This window comes from Camelus dromedarius, chromosome 5, assembly GCF_036321535.1.
Source record: "Camelus dromedarius isolate mCamDro1 chromosome 5, mCamDro1.pat, whole genome shotgun sequence".
Classification (NCBI taxonomy): domain Eukaryota; kingdom Metazoa; phylum Chordata; class Mammalia; order Artiodactyla; family Camelidae; genus Camelus; species Camelus dromedarius.
Genome location: NC_087440.1, coordinates 52,588,602 through 52,610,796, shown reverse-complemented (window position 1 = coordinate 52,610,796; position 22,195 = coordinate 52,588,602). Strand labels below are relative to the sequence as shown.

Genomic DNA, 22,195 nt, shown 5'->3' with positions numbered 1-22,195 from the left:
GATTTTCTTTATTTCTTTTTCAGCTATTTCATTCTTAGGGTATATAAACACAAGTGATTTTTGTATGTTGATTTTTTTATTCTGCTACTTCACTCAATTTATTCATTAGTTCTAACAGGGTTTTTTTGTTTTTTGGGGGGTGAAATTTTTAGGATTTTCTCTATATAAGATCATATTATCTGTGAACAGAGACAATTTTACTTCCATTTCTATTTGGATATCTTTCTTTTATTTTTTTCTTCCTTGATTGTTCTGGCTAGAACTTCCAGGACTACGTTGAAAGAAGTTGTGAGAGTGGGTACCCTTGTCTTATTTCTGATCTTACAGGAAAAGCTTTTAATCTTTCCCCATTGAGTAGGATGTTAGCTGTGAGCTTGTTATACATAGAATTTATTATGTTGAGGTATATTCCTTCTATACCAAATGTGTTGAGAGGTTTTTTTTTTTTAATCATGAAAGGATGTTTTATTTTGTTAAATTTTCTTTCTGCATCTATTGAGATGATCATATGATTTTTATCTTTTATTCTATTAGCGTGATGTATCACATTTATTGATTTGTATACATTTCACCATCCTTGTAACTCAGGGATAAATCCCACTTGTTTGCAGTGTATGATCCTTTTAATGTGCTACTGAATTTGCTTGCTAATATTTTGTTGGGAATTTTAGCATTCATATTTTGTCAGGGATATTGACTTACAGTTTACACTTCTTGTAGTGTCCTTATCTGGCTTTGGTGTCAGGGTAATGCTGGCCTTGTAAAATGAGTTTGGGAGTGTTCCCTCCTCTTCAATTTTTTGGAAGAGTTTAAATATTGGCATTAATTTTTTAAATGTTTGGTAGAATACATGAGGAAAGCTATCTGGTCCTGAGATTTTCTTCGTTGGAAAGGTTTTGATTACTGATTCGATCTCCTTACTAATAATTGGCCTGCTCAGATTTTCTATTTCTTCATGTTTCAGTCATGGTAGGTTGCATGTTTCTAGAAACTTATCCACGTCTTTTAGGTTATCCAATTTGTTGGCATATAATTGTTCATAGTAAGCTCAGTATCCTTTGTATTTCTGTGATATCACTTGTAATGTCTTTCCTTTCATTTCCAATTTTACTTATTTGAGTCTTTTCTCTTTTTTCTTAATCTAGTTAAAGGTTTGTCAACTTTATCTTTAAAAAAAAAAAACCCAGCTCTTTGTTTCTCCTGATATTTTCTGTTGTTTTATGGTTTCTATTTTATTTTTCTGCTCTGATCTTTGTTTTTTGCTTCCTTCTGCTAATTTTGTGCTTAAGCTGTTTTTTTTTTCTAGTTTCCTTGAGGTATAAAGTTAGGTTGTTTATTTGAAATCTTTCTTTTTTCTTAATGTAGGCGTTTATCATTATAGACTTCCCACTTAGAACTACTTTTGCTACATCACATACATTTTGGTATGTTGTTTCCTTTTTTTGTTTATTTCAAGATTTTTTTTATTTCTCTTTTGATTTCTTCTTTGACCCACTGGCTGGTTGTTCATAGGTGTGTTGTTTAATTTCTACATGTGAATTTTCCTGTTTTAATCCTGTTACTGATTTCTAGTTTCATACAACTATGACTGGAAAAGATCCTTGGTGTGATTTCAATCTTCTTAATTTTGCCAAGACGTGTTTTATGACCTATCATTTGACTTATCCTGGAGAATGTTCCGTGTACACTTAAGAATAATGTATTCTGCTGCTATTGGATGGAATGTTTTGTATGTGTCTGTTAGGTCCATTTGCTCTGAAGAATAGCTCAACATTTCTTTATTGATTTTCTGTCTGGATGATCTATCCATTGTTGAAAGTGGGGTAGTAATTCCTCTACTATAATTGTATTGGTCTGTTAATATTTGCTTAATATATTTAGGTGCTCTGCTGTTGAGTGTGTATATATTTATAACTGTTATATGCTTTTAATACAATGATGCATTTATCATTATATAGTGGCCTTCTTAGTCTCTTGTTACAGGTTTTGGCTTAAATTCTCACTCTTTAAGTGGCATTAATTGCTTATAAAATATTTTTATTGCGTTTCTATTTTTTTCCAGACATTAAGTTTTCTTTTTTGGTATACAAAATAGTCCTGAGGTAGGAATAGCTATCCTTCTTTTACAGATGAAAAATTTAAGCTCGGCACATTGCATGAGTGGTTCAAAGTTATACAGCATAGCACACAGCAGAAAAAGAGCTTGAAACTTAATGTTTTGCCTTTAAGCCACAATCATCTACATATAAATTACTCAAATGTAGGGCTAGTTCCAAAGGTTGATTTAAATTCTTTGTACATTTTATGAAATGCTTTTATGATGGAATGAAAGGAAACAGGCTGTTCATTTCTTAACTTCCCTCAATGAAGGCAAAGAACAAGCTTTCAGAATCTCAATTACTTTTTTTTAAAAACTCTTTTGAGCCATAGTCACTATTACACCAAACAGGAGCTTAGCTGCAAGCAGCAGAGACTGAACAATAATAATATCTAAAATTTACTTGTCAACAAGAGATCCAGCACTATCCCTACTCATTAGCAATGCTCACATGCTAATATGTGGCAAGAATTTTCAGAATCTTGGTACAGAAGGAACTATACTGGGCACAATTTAATAGCTTACAGTTGCTTATATCTTATATTTGACATTTGATTCTGAACAACTTCCTTCTAAAAACAGAGAATGTGTTTTATCATGTTTCTTCAACTAGACTGCAATCTCCTTTGGGTGATGGTTCAACACAATGTCAGAATCCTAGCAGTAATTAGAATAATTGCTAATATTTATCTGTTCTTGCTACATGTCAGAACTGTGGTAAGCACTTTACATGCAGTATTTTATTTAATCTTTATAATAATATTATGGGTCAAAAGCTATTATTATCCTCATTTTTAACATGTGAATTGAGGCTTCCTTAGGTGTTTGCCCTGGTTGTCACAGCTTGTGAGTATCCGAGTCATGAGTCTCAGTGTTCTTGATTTAATCTTTATGAATGCTCTTTCTTTTTAACCCATCATCCTTGTCCCTACCTTACAATGGGTCATAGCAATAGTCTGACTGGTGAATCTTCTTGTTTCTGACTATCCCTGCTAATATTTTTGCATACAGCTTCTTTCCCATCTCACATCCCTAAGTTATTCTGTGAAGATTTTCCCAATAACTCTAGGCAATCTCTCCCTTTTCCATCCTGTAGGTTCTTCTTCCAAAAATATCTCAAATTTTGGAGGAGATCAAGATGGCAGAGTAGGAGGATGTGGAACTCACCTCCTCTCATAAACACATCAAAAATACATCTACATGTGGAACAATTCTCACTGAAAGCTAACTGGAAACTGGCAGAAAGAGTGCTTTACAACCAAGGCTGAAAAGAAAGATCCATGTGGAATTGGTTAGGAAGGGAAGAGAGCAATCAAATCAGGACCTGTGCCCCATGGAGGGGACTCAGAAGAAAGAGGAGAGTGCAGGGGCAGAGATCCTCCTTGCGGAGTGAGTGGTTCGAGCTAGACACTGGGGACTCCAGTCCTGGAGACTGACACAGGGAAGACAAGCCTCCTTGGCTGGTTGGAGGTTGGTGAGACTTAACATGAGGGCTGTGGGAAGTCTGGACTCCATCCACTTGGAAGAAACACATGCACATGCTTGTCTGCTCCTGAAGCAGAGTGGAGAGGTCAGACTGAAACTGGTTCATCTGTCAGTTGATTGTAGATGTGGTGGGTAGCTGACTGGTTTCCCGTGACCACCCCAGTGCACCCCAGCCTGAGCTGAGTGAATGCTCCAGCCCTGCTTACTTCACATTGCAGCTCAACACTGGAGTTAGGGTTGCTATGACAGAAAGAAGTTGGCTGTGAGACACAGAGGTGGCTCAGACCTGAAGCAGTGTCTGAGCAGGGCAGGGCAGCCACCCTCACACAGTCAGCACATCAGAAACAGCCCTAAACTCTGAAGCTGGACAACAGCAACCTGTACCCTGTCTGATACTGAGAGCCCTAATGGGATCCTCTTGCTCCAGTACTGCTCCCAAGGGTGCCAGTGCTGGGAGGAGGGAGAGCTCACACTTAAAGGGAACAAAGCCAGCTTGGACCCAACCTTCAGTGCTTCTGCTCCAGTAACTTGGGACTTGCCCCCTCCCCCATTAGGTCAATAACAGTGCTCAGAAGACGGGAAGCCCTGGCTCACACCTGGCCCCACTCCTAGTCCCTCCACCTTCAACCCCACCTCCTACCAAGGTGATAGCTGCCAGCACACCCTGAGGAAAGACATGACTTATGTTCACATCAAATACAGTTCTCCCACCAAAGCCACTGGGCACACACAGACTGTACAGGGACGCGCCCACAAAAATATCTCAAATTCGTCTCCTTACTGTCATCTCTATTGTGACTACCCTAGTTCAATCCTCCATATTCTTTTCCATGATTACTGATAACCTCTTAAATAAAACTTTCCAAGAGATCTTTTATAGATTGAACATTTGTATCCCTTTTCCGTTCCAAATTCACATGTTGAAGTCTAATCCCCAATGTGATGGTGTTCGAAGGCAGGGCCTTTGGGGTGATCAGGTCATGAGGGTAGACCCCTCATGAATGGGATTAGTGGTCTTATAAAAGAGACCCCAAAGAGCTCCTTTGCCCCTTTAACCAAGTGAGGGCACAGAGAGAAGATGGCTTTCTACGAACCAGGCCCTCACCAGACACCACATCTACTGGCACCTTGATCTTGGCCTTGTAGCCTCCAGAACTGTGAGAAATACATTTCTGTTGTTCATAACCATCTAGTGTAGGGCATTCTGTTATAGCAGCTCAAACGGACTAAGACAAGATCCATGAATAGAATTATGGGTGTGGTCTGTGATGCTCAATGACAAAAACAAATTACATCTTTGTTTTCACTAATCTCAGATGAAAATCTAACATTTCTTTCCATAATAGATGTAGACAACACAATATAGTAGCATTAACTGCTTCTGTGACTTAGTCACCAACAAAAATCAGATATTTTCCATCACATTACTGTTATTGAAGATATCTTAACATTTTATTTATGTTCTTTCACTTTATAAGTATAGGCTCACTATTATATCTTATATAATTAGCTAATAAAGAAGTATGTATATTTAACTATATCACAAATGTTTTACTAAAAATATTCTGATAAGCTATATTTTAATAAAATTAGTTTCCTTTGTAATTTAAAAACATTATTTCCAGAAGGAGAACATATGCTTCAGCAGACTGTCAAACAGGTCTAGGGGCACAAAAATTTTTAAGAATCTCAGTTCTAAATAATTTCCCTACTTTTACCACCGTGCCAGGAGTAGTATTCTCCATATTGCATCTAGAAACGTTATTTTTAAAATATGTGTTGGCTCATATCACTCCCCTATTTAAAACTTTCAATAGCTTCCCTGCTTTGCAGAAAGCCAAAATATCATAAAAACAGCCTGTGGGTCCTGACTGCTTCGGGCCTGCCATCTCTCTAGTTGCACGTCATGGTGTTCTTCCCTCCCATGGAAGGTCTCTTCCAATTTTGTGAGAGCTCCAAGTTCTTTTCTGCCTCAGAGCTTTACACACTCAATTCTCTGGAACATTCTTCTCCTCATTGCCTCACCAGGCTGGCTCCTTCTCTTCCTTCAGGAGCCAGCTGAAGTATCACCTCTTGGCAGAGTCTTCCCTGACCACCCCATCCAAAAATGACTTTCTTCAACATTCATTCTCAATGTACTCCATTATTTTCTTTCACAGAAAAAAAACTCATCACAGTTTATAATTACAACCCTTGCTTGTTTATTTGCTGTTTGATATTTCCCTTTAGGCATTCTGCTCTATGAGGGCAGGAATCATATCTGCTTTATTTACCACTGTCATCATGAGTGCCGGCACATAGGAGACACTCAAATAATTGCTAAAGAAGTTCTCAAACATAATCTTATTCAACAACTACTCCATTCAACTAATATTTACTGAGTACCTAGTATGCCAGGCAAACAGACACACACACACACACACACACACACACACACACACACACACAGAGAGAAACAAAAAAAAAGTTTAACTAATATGGCAGACACAGTTCTGGAGGCTTGGAATAATCAGGGAAGAAAATAAACAAAGATTCCTGTCCTTGTGGAAATGATGCCGTATTCTAGACCTCTAATTCTGACTATGATGGAGGAACAGAGACCAATTAAACCCTTCTGCTTTAACTCAAAAACTGGAAAAAATATATGAACAAATGTTTTTTAAATGGTGGGCAACAGGCAGCACAGGACAGGAATCCCTGAGAGAAGGGAGACGAGACAAGTCTCAAGAATGCCCCAGCTTTCTGCTTGAAAAGGGTTCTAGGCCCCAGCACAGGGAGGAGCTACCCAAAAAGACTCCAGGAACCTCCTTAAGCTGAGGAGAGAGTAATAGAGAAGAAAGAACTACACACACACACACACACACACACACATATACACACACACACAGCTCTGGAGGCCTTCAGAGGATTCCTTTTGAATACTAATCAGCACATGTGGGAAAAAACTGCTTGAGGTTGTGCAAAGAATTTCAGAAAGGATCAAGTGAAACAACCCCTGGTGATCACACAGGACTGGAAGTTTGTGTCTCTATTGGCCAGAGTAGAAAGACCTCACAACACATGGACAATTAAGCAGAGCCCTAAAAGTGTATCTAGTAATGGTGCTAAATAGGCCTTGGTTAGAGGCTGTTGTGGACCCACCTATCAAAGCTTAAAAAATAAGCCTTGAATACGTCAAAATGTTTCCAAGTAACTTAATTGTACCACACTACAAAACCCCCAAAGTTTTAAAGAATACAAAAAATGTCAGTATGACACAACATAAAATTCACATCTGGAATCCAGTAAAAATCCAGACATACAAATAAATAGAGGAAGAATCTCTCCCACAATGAGGAGAAAAATTAATCCAAAGAAGACCCAGAATTGACACAGTTGATGAAATTAATAAATGAGGATGCTATTAAAATAGTGATTGTAAATATTGCCTATATAATTAAAAAAAAGAAAGAAAAACATGATTAAAAGAGACATGAAAGATATTTTTTAAAAAAACCCAAATTAAATTTCTAGAGATAAAAAACACACTAGATGGAATTAGCACCAGATCTGACACTGCAGAAGAAAGATTAGTGAACTTAAAAACAATAATACGAACGCTCCAAAGTGATACATAGGGAGAAAACAGCCTGAAAAACAAACAAAGAAAGAAAGCACACTGAGCTAGAAGAAAAGTTCAAGTGGTCTAATATACACACAATTGGAGTCTCTGAAGGAGAGGAGAAAGATGGTGTGTGGAGGAGAGGAAAGAAAAAATATCTGAACATATAATAGATGAAAATTTCCAAATTTTATGAAAAGTACAAATTCACAGTTTCAAGTTACTCAACAAACCCCAAAAGAAGAAATATGAATCAAACTACACTAATGCTCACCATAATCAAATTGCTTATACAGTATTTGTGTAGATGGATGGAGAGAATAGAAAATAAAACATAATAAGTAGTTACAGAGAATGTTAGATGGTATTAAGTTTTATAAGAAAATGGAAAGTAGAGCAGAGTTAAAGGGATCAAGAGTGTGTGTATGCATGTTGAGGGGGCATGAAAGACAGATTGCAATAGTAAGGCTTTATTGAGAAGGTAATCAATCTTTGGGTAAAAGCTTATGCAATGAAGGTTATGGTAAGAGAAATGAGGAGCCATTGACATATTTTAAAGAAGCACTATGGATGCTGTGTTGAGATGAGGACTCCGTGGGAGTCGAGGGTAGAAGCAGAGACTACTAGAGACTATTGCCATGATCCAGGTGAGGGGTAACAGTGGTTCAGAGCAGAGAAATAGCAGCAGAGGTGGTGCCAAGTGATATAATTCTGAATAAGCAGCATTTGAATGTAGAACCACGAGGATTTTCTGATGAGTTAGAGATACAGTGTGAATGAAAAATAAGAATTAAGGCTAACTCTAAGTTTTTGGACTGATCAAATGGAAGGATGGAGTTGCCATCACTTCAACAACAGGGAGAGAAGTTTTTCGGGGAAGATCAGGAGTTCCATTTTAGAAAGGTTGAAACTGAAACATCTCTTAATGAGATATACAATGCTGGAGTTCAGGAGTGAGATCTGGACTACAGCCATAAATTTGGGACTTGAGGCCATAGAGATGGTACACAAAGCCTTGGGAATGAGCAAGATCACCAAGGGAGTACATTTAGGTAGAAAAGAAAGGATCAAGGATTGAACCCTGGAACACCTCAATGTAAGAAGTCGAGGAGCATAAGAGGAATCAGCAAAGGAGGTCTGGACAGAGCAGCCTCTGACAGTGGGGGTTACTGAGAGTAAATAAAGAAAGTGCTTCAGGACATAAGGAATCATCAACCACGTCAAGTGCTGTCAATAGGTCAGGCAAGATGAAAACTGAGAATTATTAGATTTAGCAATCTGGAGTCACTGGTGACCTTGATGAGAGACGCTTCTGTGGAATGGTGGGAGTGAAATGGGTATAAGAACAAATGAGGCCCCCTCCACCTCCTCCTTTATGAATAATTCAAGCTTAAAAGCTATGGGGGGACCAAGCAAGGCAGTGTCCACACTAGGTCAGGGGCCCACAGGGGGGTGTCAGAGCTGGAACAAGGTGAGGAGAGCATCTGTGCAGAAGGCAGCCTGGTGAGGGAGCTGGAGTGGGATGTGAAGGCCTCCATGTCAGGCAGAGAGGTTATGGAGGGGAGCTTGGTTCCATATATGGGAAGTGACCAAATAAGGATAAGGGGGGCCAGGTTTCTCATTGACAGTGAGGGGAGTTACAAATATGGAAAGCAGAAAGCTGGAATGAACCCTGTGGTGCAGGGTAGGACCTGGTGATGTTGATATGAACTTGTGGTTACATAAGCATATATACATAGATACAGAAATATAAATGTAAAACTGTGTGTGTGCATGTGCGTGTGCGTGTGCGTGTATGTGTGTGTGTTCTCTAACTCTGTCCACTGAGAGGACCCAGGAGCAGAAACTCTTGAGCAGTGAGCACACTTAGCATCCAGAGCTTGATTCCTAAATACTATTCTCAAAGGAACTAGTGCTCTGTGGAGAAAAGGATGATTCCAGGACTGGGGCAGGGAAATAACAAGAGGAACTTAGAACATCTTTTTGCACTGAAAACTAAGAGAGTACTCAAAAAAGGAAGAGGGCATGTCAAAAGGACATAGTAGCCAATGATTTAGTCTGTGCTAATTTAAACATTAAAAATTGATGATGATAGTATCAGATTATAAACCATTCAATAAAAGGGGAAACCATGAGGCCATATCAATATAATTAAATTTTTAAAAATAGAATGTTGAGGAAAGGGGTAGTTATACAGTCTCAAATTCCTTCCCCCAAACTCCAAATACTTATTAACTACAAATGGACAAAGAATAACTGTACATGGAGAAACTTGGAAGACACCACCTTAATCAAGTAATTAAAATTAATATCACCAGTTAGTGACAATTTGAAATCAAGCACCACAGATAGAATGCAGTGAGATGAACACACCACCAGTCCTATGATATTAATGTCAAAGTTTTGTTACTTTAATTAAATCATAAAGAAATATCAGCAGATACACATCACTATATATAACATAGGTAAATAACAAGGACCTACTATATAGCACAGGGAACTATATTTAACATTTTATAATAACCTATCATGGAAAAGAATCTGAGAAACCATATGTATGTGTATATATATACATATATATGTATATATAACTGAATCACTTTGCTGTATACCTGAAACTAACTAACACAACTTTATAAATCAACTATCTTACAATTAAAAGAAAGAGAAATATCAGACAAACCCAAATTGAATGATGTTCTATAAAATAATGACCTATGATCTTCAAAAATATCAAGGTCATAAGAGTCAAGGAAGTCTAAGGAACTCTGCCTGACAGGACAGCTAAATGCAACCCATGATTCTGAACTGGGTTCTTTTGCTAAAAAGGGACATTACTGGGATAATCTGCAGTACTTAAACGGAGTCTGAAGAGTAGACTGTAGTGATATATCAATGTTAACTATACATGGTGATTATATTATGATTAAGTAGAAGAATGTTTTTACTTGTAAGAAATATTAAAGTATTCAGAGGTGAAAGGGCATCTATTGGCAACTTTTCTCAAATTGTTCGGGGGAAAGCAAAATTCTTTGCATTGTACTTGAAATTCTTCTGTACCCTTGAGATTACTTCCAGAGTAAAAATAATTTTTCTAAAGAAAGGGAAAAGAGAAATTATTAAGAGTGAATACAGACAATTTTTTTTTTCAAGAAGTTAAGCTGCAAAGCAGAGCAAATAAATAAGGCAGTTGCTAGGGGAGGAAGTGGGGGGGTTTCAAGAGAAGAAATTTAAGTTTTATTTAAGATGGAGAGATAACACTGTGTTTAAACACCGATGGAAATGATGAATTGAAGAATCAAAACTGGTGACTGAGAATGGGCAGTGAACTGCTGGAGCACATCCTTGATTAGGGAGATACTCCCTACCCTGTTGTGCAATGAAGGAATTTACTTTTGATAAGAGCAAGGATCTCCCTACATTGACAACTGCTGAAACCCCGCTATCCAGCAACCTCATCCAACTAGGCTGGGGCTGAGAACCAGGGAGTGAGGGGAGAGGGAGTCTAGACAGTCCCAATAAAAGCCACCAGACTTGATTTTAGGCTCTGAAAATATAGGAACCTACTCTAGACAGATGCCCTGACAGCTCTGAGAAGTAGCAGTTATCAGTAAGGATGAAAACCAGACCCCAAAATTTAAACAGTATGTAAGGCTATAGCTCTGTCTTTATTGCATAATGAAATTGAGACACATCTTAAAATTAATGTTGCAAAATACTTGCAAGCCATGAGGCCAAGAAGCACTGACAGGTCATCATTGCCTACGCACGTGGGAAGCTGCCTGTGCGTTAAAAGTATCACTCATTCAATTACTCCTTCAGTTGAGTTGCCTGCATGAATGGAGCCATCCAGGGTTGATAATTTTAATTCGTTGCTTAAAAGGACTTCAAAGATCATACTGGGATGGAGGCTTAAAATGAGAAGTTATTGTGAACATTGACGGTGGCCTGTCACAAGCCTGGCAAGAAAGTTGAACACACACACACACAAAAAACAAAACAAAACAAAAAAACTGCTACACTTCTGAGAAGAGATCATAAAATGTTCCAACTAGGAGAGACTGACCTGGTATTTGTCTAGAAAGGTCTTCTTACTCAGGTCAAAAGATGCTGGCTACTTTAAAGGCTTTATTTGTCTTTGAATCACTAATGTGGTTCATTGTCTTTGAATCACTAATGCAATTCAAGTAAGGGAAAATGAAAACATCTAGTTCGAGTATCAGTAAGTGCAGAAGAAACCTCAGGCTTCTTCAACATGCCTTGGAATTATATGGAAAATACGAGAGGTGCTACAGGGAGTAAGATCACGAAGGTCAGAAATGGAAAGCACCACGTGGCCATGACGCCCTGTGTCACCACGGTTCCTGCATCTCTGCTGGTGGCCAAAGGCGAGTCTAGAGCGTCTCTCCACTGTGATGGTGAAGAATACTCAGGACCAAACTCTGTTGTGATATTAGAGAAAGTGAATATTCTAAATAGTCTCCCCTCTCCCATTCCTCCAAGGAGATATTTAACTGAGAGTACATACAAATAGGGTTAAAAAAAATGGGAATAGAAGAATTAATTTTCAAAACAGTCATCAAGAAAAGTCCATGATATTTAATTTACTCTATTTAATAAAAAAAAAGAAAGACATTCAAAATTATCATCCAAAACAGTTACCCTTTTAAGAAAGGAGAGCTTCATCTGGCCTGAAAAACTAGGCAATTCAGAAAAATTCATTTCCTAGGGATTTTGAATTATCAAGTTTTTTTCTTTTAATGAATGTTATATAAGTGGAATCATAAAGTATGTAATCTTTTGAGAGTGTGTGTATGTATGTATATGTTTTTCCATGCAGCATAATTCTCTTGAGATCCATTCATGCTGGATATCAATAGCTCATTTCTACTTAGTGCTGAATGGTGATCTATTGTATGGATATACCACAGTTTGTTTAACCACTTATCCACTGAAAGACACTGAAGCTGTTTCCAGTTTGGGGCAATTTTGAACACTGTTGCTATCAACATCCATAGACAGGATTTTGTGTGGGCATAAGTCTTCACTTCTTTGGGATAAATGCTCAGGAGTGTGACTGATTGATCTTTTGGTAATTGTGTGTATAGTTCTTAAAGAAAATATAAAACTGTTTTCCAAAGTGGCTATGTTATTTTACATTCTCACCAAAATTATGTGTTACCAGGTTTCTCTAAATTGTTGCCAGCATTTGGTGTGTCACTCTGCTGTTGTTTTTTGGTTTTGTTTTTTTGATCATGCATTCAGTTCATTGAATTATAGTCAGTTTACAAGGTTGTGTCAATTTCTGGTGTATAGCATAATGTTTCAGTGATACATATACATACATACATTCCTTTTCATTCAAAATGTCAAGGTTTAATCGTACTACTTCTCTAGTTCCTAGGTATAATGCACAAGCCTTGGTGCTTAACAAGTATCTGCTGAATTTAAAAAATTATATAACCCTAAAAAATGAAGTTTTCTGCTCAATTAATGAAATGCCTGAGTTCAATTTAAATTTTTTGTCTTATTTTCAGCAAAACAAATGAATTACGACTGGCCACCTATGAACATAGCCCTTTCCTCTATAAGTCCCTGACACACTATACCACTTTTACTAACCCTGAAAAATACTCTCAATTGCCCTATAAGGAAAATTTAATCTCAGTCTTCCTAATAAATAGAATGTAAGCATTTTAGGGAAGAGATGTTAAAATTTTCAGTTTAAATGCTGGAAAAATATTTGAAAACACCCAAACCTGGGATATCTGTCCCTCTCTAGAGTGAAGCATGGTATCCAACTAGCCCATTTCTCAGTGCAGATTTCCCTGAAGTTCAATTCAGTTATGAGTCAATTGTTAGAAAGATGATTTAGTTCTTAGAAATGGTTACATCTGGTTCAATAATTACATATGTTTGTCAGTTATGAAAATCAGTCTTTTTTGCTGAACTGTTTTCAAAGGAAGATATACTATAAATGTTGGCTACGTATAATCTTAACGCATGACATGAAACAATTTACATATCCTTAAAATGATCAATTCTGCCCTTCTTTTTGGCATTTCACTATATTTTCTCCTACTACTATGGTTTTATTTCACCAATGACATTCATGCTTGGGAAATTCCAAACCATACATGCAACCAGAAATGTCACGCAAGAATATAGTTCCTTGACATTCTTCGTACATGAACTTAAAGCTATACACTAAAAAAAGTGTTTCCTGACTGCCTGTGTATGTCATCACCAAGAAGTAGATGATGAGGTCTTTGAAGTAGAGGACTATGTAGTCTAGTTTGAAAAATGTATCTGATGAAGGTAAAATTAATTACTAGTAAATTGACTAGTAAATATGATCAAATGGAAAAAGAGACCCATGAATAAGTGAGGATTTCAGCTGACCCAAAATAGAGGGGTAAGATTTGGATAATGTCCTAGTCCATTTGGGCTGCGGCAAAAACAAAACAAAACAAAACAAAACAAAAAAAACAAAAAAACCAAATGGGTGGATTGTAAACAACAGAAATTGATTTCTCATAGTTCTGGAGGCAGGGAAGTCTAATATCAAGGTGCTGGCAGATTCAGTGCCCACTGAGGGTCTTGTTTCCTGGCTCATAGATGCCCTTCTTGCCATAACCTCACCTGGTGGGAGGGGTGTGGGAGCTCTCGAAGGTATCTTTATAAGGTCACTAAGCCCATTCCTGAGGGCTCTGCCTTCATGATGTAATCACTCCCCAAAGGCACCACCTCCAAATACTATTCCATTGGGTGTTAGGATTTGGGGAAGGATATCAGCATTTAGTCTATCATAGATAGAAAAAATGTAAGGGGAAGAGTGTTCTCAGTGAGGGACTCAGAATAAGGGGAATGGGAATATGCATAGCACATCCTTGGGACTGTGAGGAGAGCCAGTTGGAAAGGTCTATTGGAACCATTTGGGAGAAATGAGAAATAAGTTTGACATTTTTCTGTGGAGCCAATTTAAGGAGCATCCAATTAGGTAAAAGGCAATCATTTCACCCATGCTCTTGACCTTGGTTTCCTTTTGGGCTTACATCTACATTATTCATGATGTCAACAACACCCTCTGTTAAAGGGCTTCCTTCCAGCTGACAGTGGTTCTCACCCCTCCTTAACTATCCACCCCCTTCCCGTCTATATGGGTGGGTTAATTTCTAGGAGCCATGACTGTGCAGTGGGGTTCAATTCTAATGTCAGTGGACTGAAGCTGCAGGCAGCTCTTTCTTGGTAGAACAAATATACCATCTAGGAATATGGCAGTGAGACTAAAAGGGATTAAATGAATCTTTCTCTTTCTTCATAGTGTGACAAGTGACGCTGGGAGTCATGGGCAGCCATCCTGTGTCCACCACATGGAACAGACAGCTGAGAAATCTATTCCTCTTGGGAAAAGAAAGAGGCAGACACACAGAGAGAAGCAGAGACATGTCACAGAGCACTTGCAGTGCCCATGGCCTTCCAGTTCTCACTTCCCCTGCTTACCCAGCCACACTTCTGCTCTTAGCTTCTGAGACGCCTTGTATCTTTTATAATCAATCCCTTCTTTCGGCTTTAGCTAGTTTGGGTTGGGTTCTATTATTAGAAACCCAGAGTCCTAATATAGTGATGAATAGATTTACTGAAGTCCTACTGTCCTTTGCTTTTATATGGGCTCTCTCGACTTGTGCTCGAAGGACAAGCTTTCTTTCACCAGCCTTTGCTCAACGTCAGTGTATCTTGCTGTTTCATACATCTGAGTGTCACCATCTCCACGACCTCCCTCTGCCCCATCCCCAGTGCTGTTCCCAGCTTCCTTTGGTTTCTCTTTACATTATGCCCTTGAATGAAATGCTAACAAAGAAACACAGAGAGGCTAGGAGTATCATTTATATATGCCTGAGGCTTATGAACAGATAATGGGTTCATTAGCCCAAATCTCCCAGGATCTGTGATGCAAAGGGATAGGAAACAAGAAGGTTTAAAAATGAGTATACAGTTTAGAGCCTCTCGTGGTAGGGCTACTCTAGGCAGCCCAAGATATTCGGGAGGCCCACCCTCTGCGTAAGGGACCCTCGAAAGCTCCAGTGTCAGCTGTGCCCTGTTTCCCTTGCACCCTGTTGCCTCAGCTGCATTCGACTCTGCCACATGGGCATAAAGACAATGCCATCTTTATAGCTTGAAGAGGTCACTACTCTTACTGGAAAATCACAAACCTGGGATCTTCAGAGAGAAGACTTTTCCATCAGACAGGATCATACATAGAAAGTAGGTGGAGAAGCCTGAATAATTAGACGCCTTGAAGGGACTCCTAAGGGCAGATAACCAACTCTAAACTAGCTAGCTGGCAATTGTGTCAACAGTTACAGTTTTAACCAAGAGCTAGACTAAAAATAATCTGACACTTCACCACAGCATGCCTGCCTGGCTCTGATGTGCAGAACAAATGTTGAAATACTGGCTGCTGCTGTATTTGTAACTATTTAAGGTCTAATGACGTCAAGAGGAATTCAGAGATTTGAAAGTGACGATCACCTAGGAAAGTAATCATGCGTTGTTTAGTTTACTAGGCTAACACTTTGTCTCTCTCTTCATAGGGGTTTACTTGGTCTCTTCAGAAGTAGTATACAAAAGGAATCAGAGTGAGGTGTTGGTTTCTTTCTGATGATATTTGGTAATTTATGCTTTTTGGATATCTTACTTATGCTAATAATAGGTCTTGTTCATTTTTTTTGGCACCCCCTGACTAGAATAGGAGATCTTTGAGAGAAGGAATAATGTGTACATCTTTATCCAGCTCTATATCTCTAGGACCTTCCAAGGCCTGGCAATTTAGAAAACACTCAATGACATATCTATTAGAAAAAGAAATACAGGAACAACCAAAAATCATCAAAAATCTAACCTTATGATGAGGGTCTGGGCAAACTTCTTAAAAGATATAATTATTGAATCTTCAAAGAGTCATTGGAGTTGGAAAAGCAGAAGTGTAGAGAGGAGAAAAGAATGTTCCAGGTGTTCGAAATATCCATCAAGGGAATGAAAAGTGGTTCAATATGGCATTTGGGTGAGAAGAAGGAGATGAAGCTGAAAAGAGGGGCAGGGGCCAGAAGGACCCTGCATACTCTGCTAGAGTCTGAATTTTATTTTCCAGGTGATGGGAATCATGAAAAGATCTCCAGGAGGAGAGGAACCTAATGAGGTAGAAAGTTGTCTTTGGCAGCAATATGGAGGGTAACTGATGGACGGGTTGGAGATGGGGTTGAGATGGGGTTGTAGGGATCAGCTAAGTGCGCCTGGCAGTCAGTAGTTCAGGTGAGAGGTGATGAAGGCCTGACCTATGGCTGAAAAGGTCTGTTTTTGTCCTGTTCTTCCCACTGTCTGCTTTTCATCACCACCAACACCATCGCGTCCTCTTTCAGGATGCAGGCCTGGGGATGCTGAGTAGTAACAGAAAATGCCAACCAAAATAGTACTTTATAAACACTTTTGTCTTCAGTGGGCCACCCAAAAGGCAAAGTGGCACTTTCCAAAAGGTCCATGGGCAGAACCACCCCCTATCAGGAAAAAAAAAAAAAAGAACTGGAAGATTCAATTCTGGGGCCACCTCACTTTTCTCAGCAGGTGCTGTGCCCACCTGCCACATCGTAAATTTTTTTAGCAAGGAAATACAAAAGAAGAGGCAAAGGGAAAAAAGGAGAAGAGGAAGGTAATAAAGGAGCAAGGCAGATGGTGAGGAGCCTTTATCTCATTCGTAAATAAAGAAGAATTAAAGCTGTTACAAGAAGAGGACAAGCTGTTGACATTTTGTGGCCCATTACCAGGACTCAGAATTTACAAAGGAGATTAGGGCTAGATGGAAAAATGTCTGTGGATATTTGCTCAGCTTACTCTTGAAGACTAGCTCACTATTCACGTTCTAGCACAGACCTGACAGGAATTATAAGGAGCAAACCCCTTCCCATTGGACCATGGTTCTCAACTTCAGCTATATGTTGAAATTAACTGATAATTTTTTAAAAAAATACTGATGCCTGAATCATACCCTAAGAATTTCTAATTTAACTGGTCTACAGGGTTGTCTTAGAATTGGTCATTTTATAGAATTCCCTGGATGATCTGAATGTACAGGTGGGCTGAGAACCATTGCTCAAAGGTGGGGGCCAGCCAAGTTTTTCTCTAAAAGGCCAGAGAGTAAAAATTTTAGGCTTTGTGGACTACATGGTCTCCGCTGCAACTACTCCACCCTCTGTTGTAGTGTGAAAGTAGCCTTAGGCAGTATGTAAATGAATGGGCAGGGCTGTGTTCTAATAAAGCTTTATTGGCAAAAACAGGCAAGGGGCTGGATTTGGCTCCTGAGCCATAATTTATTGACCCTTGGAAGCACATTTCAAAGGATGGCTGGATTGTTCAGGTTGCTGAGTCAGGTATGGACAAAAAAGGAAAAATCTTCTAGTTTAAAAAAGGCAATTGGAAGAATGTTCTAAGTTCAGTAAAATGAAACATGTTTCTGAGTTGCATTTCATAAAATGCTCAGGTCTTCTGGGGAAGTGAAGCTTTGATAACTAACAAAAATTTATCATCATCCTGCAGTAGCTATCTGTTAGTAATGACATTGTGTGGGTCAATTTGCACTGAAAGTCTGCCAACAAAGGCTTTGGATTTAAAGTCATGGCTCAGAATGCTAGATCCAACTCAAGGCAAAGCTGTCAGGTTAGATCTGGGGAGTAAGAGAAAGAAAGAACTGAACTATGAACTTCCATTAAAGCTGTATGCTGTTTGACTTCTCAGGAAGACCATGTGTGATATCTGTGTTTTGAAGAAAAAAATCCAGTAAGGTACAAAGAAGAAAGAAAATAATAACCTGTAATGGTGGATAGAAGGATTAGACATGAAAGATAAGACATTAAAACTTAGAACCTACATCAGGATAGAAAAAATTAAATCCAGATAAGAAGGTCAGAGAAGTGAGCTGGTGGACTGCTTTTATGGGTTTTATGGGTTCTCCAAACCCCTTGGCTAGAATTCCACCATGAGCCTAAGTTTTGTTTTGAATTCTACATGGAGAACAAGTTTTAATTTATACTGTCATTTTATTCTGAAGAAATCCAGAAAAGGCAAAGACACATTAGAAAAAATGAACTTGTGCCTAATCATTAAGTTTCTCTCCCACCATCACTGGCCTCATCACTATCCAGAGAAGAGTAGTCAAATCATAGAAAGCTGCAAGTCATGCTCCTTACAATCAAGGCTAGATGTGCTGTGTGAGTTACACCATCCTCACCTTTATCCTATCGATGTTGGCTTCCATCTTCAGCTGTTCTACCAGTTTCCTGGCTTGTGCTATGCTGGCGGTGTTGTTGCTGGCCATTGGAATGCTGGGTGGGTTTTTCAGACACACTAGGAAAGAAAACAAGGAGGAAAAGATGCATCAGAGAATTCACCAGCTGCTAAAGGTATAAGGTCATCCTCACTGGGGGATCCCAAAAGAGTGGCTGTAGTCAGGCCTGGCTCCTCCAGCCATCTACACCCCCAATTCAGCACTCAGTCTAGCGGCAGGCAGATCAGAAGATGTGGTTCACTTTTCCGACTCCCTACCTCTGTCCTTCCATGCCTTCTTCAAAGAAAAAAAATTTTAAAAAAAGAATGTTAACTGTATCACAATACGATGTGCTGCCACCTTAAGAAAGCAAGTTATTAAATTTAACTTAATTTATGAGATAAGTTCAAAATGGTAACTGGGTGACAATGTGCATCATTTTAGTGTTGTTACGTATTCGGTACTGCTACTGTCAGATGCTGTGTTGAGTGCTCTCAGAGGATGAGGAATGAAAGGTGAGTAGAGGCAGGAATGGTAAATTATACAATCCTTCAGGACTCACGATCCTATATTTGCAATGTTTTCTTGATGGGCTCAAATGCCAATTCTCTCGTTGACTGTAAGCATCTCAGTCTGTTATGCTGCAGAGACACTGCAATGGGAGGTGTGGCTCTTTTGTGTTGTTTATCTACCATCATTTTAAATGGTCCTTTCTTTCCACTTGATTTGAAATATGGCTTGATTCACAATCAATCACATTACTCATAATTCTTCAGGAACACTATAATGTCAAGGGGGAGGGACTGCTATGTCAAAACTGTTAATCACATCAATGAGTTCACCAGTGGTATTCTAAATTAAGTACAACAGACAAACTTTTATAAATATGGAAATAGAACATAAATGTCTAGAGAGGGGAGTTCTGTACCTGTGTAAATGGTGAGATGGTTTCTTTGTCTCTGGCTCTGCCAGAGTGGCTCTCACCCTTGCCCCCTACCCCTTCAAGTCCTATCACAATTTCATCTCTCTTTCAATGATTTCTTGACCCACCATCTCACTTTATTCCTGTTGTTCATCTCTGAAATTAGCCTATTTTATTTTCTGTGCCCATTTCCCCCACACTCTGACCAGGTCTTGCTCTCTATGTCAAAGTGCCATATGCTATTTCAGGACCATCTGTGTGAATGTGTCCCTTGAGGTCACTGACACCCAATAGTGAAGCAGTGTCTGAGAGCTGCAATTTAACTAGCGCGCACAACCAAAGAAATGAGAAGCATTAAACACTGCTTCAGTCAACACCAGTCGAATCTTATTCTAAACACATTAGATTAAAAACCATGACTTCTGCTAGCTTTGGGAAGTATTTTTATCTAGGGATAAAGTGGGATCAGGCTACCATTTCAAAAAGGAAAGAGGGCATACAGAAAACCTGGGGAAGGAAGAATAACCCATAAGTTCAGTACATGTGTTTTTACTTATCTACTAAAATCAAGAAACAATTTTAATTACCAAAAAAGCAAAAGTCTACAGATTATCTTCTTTGGTTCTTACTTCTTGATATCTAGTACTTTAAGACAAAGTAAGAAATTAGGCATAACTCTCTGTAAACAAAGAAGTCCCTTCTGAGAGACTTATTTTTTAAAAAATGCTGCAAAAGCCACTCAGCCCAACAGCATTTACAGTACAAATTGGGAGATAGTTAGCTATTTCCTCAATTTATTTTTAAAGGTTTTGGAGATAATAAAATGGGTAGGAAGATGGAAAGAATTTTGAAGCCACAAAGATCTCTGAATTCTACTTTCAAATGCTTGAAGATCAAGAGAGTGATCTTGAATGTAAAAACAAAAAAATGAAGGAGGCTTTAACGACTATGATTTCATCAGCTTGGTTAGAGACCCAGTTATCTCACCCTTACTGGTAAATTACATGCCCCCAAATAAAATGAACATCTAAGAGCCTCATAACACTTCACCAGGCCAAGATGGAGCATTGATTTATCCAGTAGGGTAGCCTAACTTTTTCATTCATCCAAAGATAGAAGGAGCCATGATCTACAAGCCCCTGGACACTGTTCCGTGAAGTTAACGTTTCTTCCAAACTACAGTTTATCACACTAAGATACAGACCATCACAGAATTACCAAATCCTCACTGGACCTGAGGGAGCTCTGGGAGTCTGGCCAGCTATTCTTCTGCCCTTGAATCTAAACCAGATCACACAGTAACCTGTGGCAGAGACCACAGCTTGCTTCTAATACGCCTCCTTTTCATTAGTAATAACAATATTTTTCTTTTTAATAGAGACCACAAGAACCCTGAATTTTAGTTGGGTATATTTTGTTGAAAGATACATTCCCCAGCCTCCCTTTCAGCATGATGTGGTTATATGACTACATCTTGGCCAATGAGATAAAAGCAGAAGTGTCCCTGAAGGGAAGGGATGGGCCTCTGCTTCCTCCTGCTACTGGCCTAGAAGGTATTCATGTTGACCACAGAGCTCCATCTTGAACCCTAGGCTACACTTCAGGATGGGCAGGAAGGAGCTGGGTCCTTACTGATACTGTAGAGCCACCATGCCAGCTGTGAACAGGCTACCATTTATGTGAAGAAAAATAAGCACCTATCTTGTTTACACCACCATGATCGAGGGCTTCTCTGCTTTTGGCTGACAGATCTGCCATTAACTTATTAAATGACCCATTATTTTCATTTGAGTAGCTAGGCATGTTGAGGTCTTGATGCCTGTTTATGTTTCCTGGAGAAAGCTGTGGCTGTCCTGAGGGGGCTAAAATAGACTGTGTATGAGTTTTCTATTGCTGATGTAATACCTTACAACAAATTCAGTAGCTTTAGAAATATAAATTTATTATTTTACAGTTCTGGAAGTTAAAAGTCTGAAATACGTCTCACTGGGCTAAAATCAAGGTATTGGCAGGACTATTTACAATAGCCAGGACACGAAAGCAACCTAAATGTCCATCAGCAGATGACTGGATAAAGAAGATGTGGTATATTTCTACAATGGAATACCACTCAGCCATAAAAAGAATAAAATAATGCCATTTGCAGCAACATGGATGGTTCTGGAAATCATTATACTAAGTGAAGTAAGCCAGAAAAAGAAAGAAAGACACCATATGATATTACTCATATGTGGAATCTAAAAAAAAGGATACAAAGGAACTTGCTTACAAAATAGAGACAGACCCACAAACTTTTGGTTACCAATGGGGAAAGAGGGTGGGGAGGGATAAATTGGGAGTTCAGGATTTGCAGATACTAACTACTATATATAAAAGAGATAAACAACAAGATCCTACTATATAGCATGAGGAACTATATTTAAAACTTCGTAATAGCCTATAATGAAAAGGAATATATATGTATAACTGAATCACTATGCTGTACACCAGAAATTAACACAACATTGTAAATTGACTATACTTCAATTAAAAAAAAAACAAAACAGGCTACATTCCTTCTGGAGGGCTAAGGGAGAATGGTCCCTTTCCTTTTCTAGCTTCTAAAGCTTGCCAGCATTCCTTGGCTCTTGGCTTCTTCCTTTGTTTTCAAAGCCAACAAAGGTGAGTTGAGTTCTCACTCTGCATCACTCTGACATCTTCTGAAGTCACCTCTGACTCTCCTCTGCCTCCTTCTTCCATTTTAAGAACCATTGTATCCATACTGGGCCCACC

General features: G+C 38.8%; 1 long non-coding RNA gene across 1 annotated transcript in view; it reads right to left on the bottom strand.

The window, feature by feature from the left end:
• Positions 1 to 22,195, bottom strand: part of GNG2 (G protein subunit gamma 2) — a 117,306-nt gene that overhangs the window by 7,101 nt on the left and 88,010 nt on the right. The window contains exon 3 of the long non-coding RNA XR_837367.3: positions 18,466 to 18,581. This is a non-coding gene — a long non-coding RNA (G protein subunit gamma 2). The remainder of the gene's footprint in view (positions 1 to 18,465; positions 18,582 to 22,195) is intronic.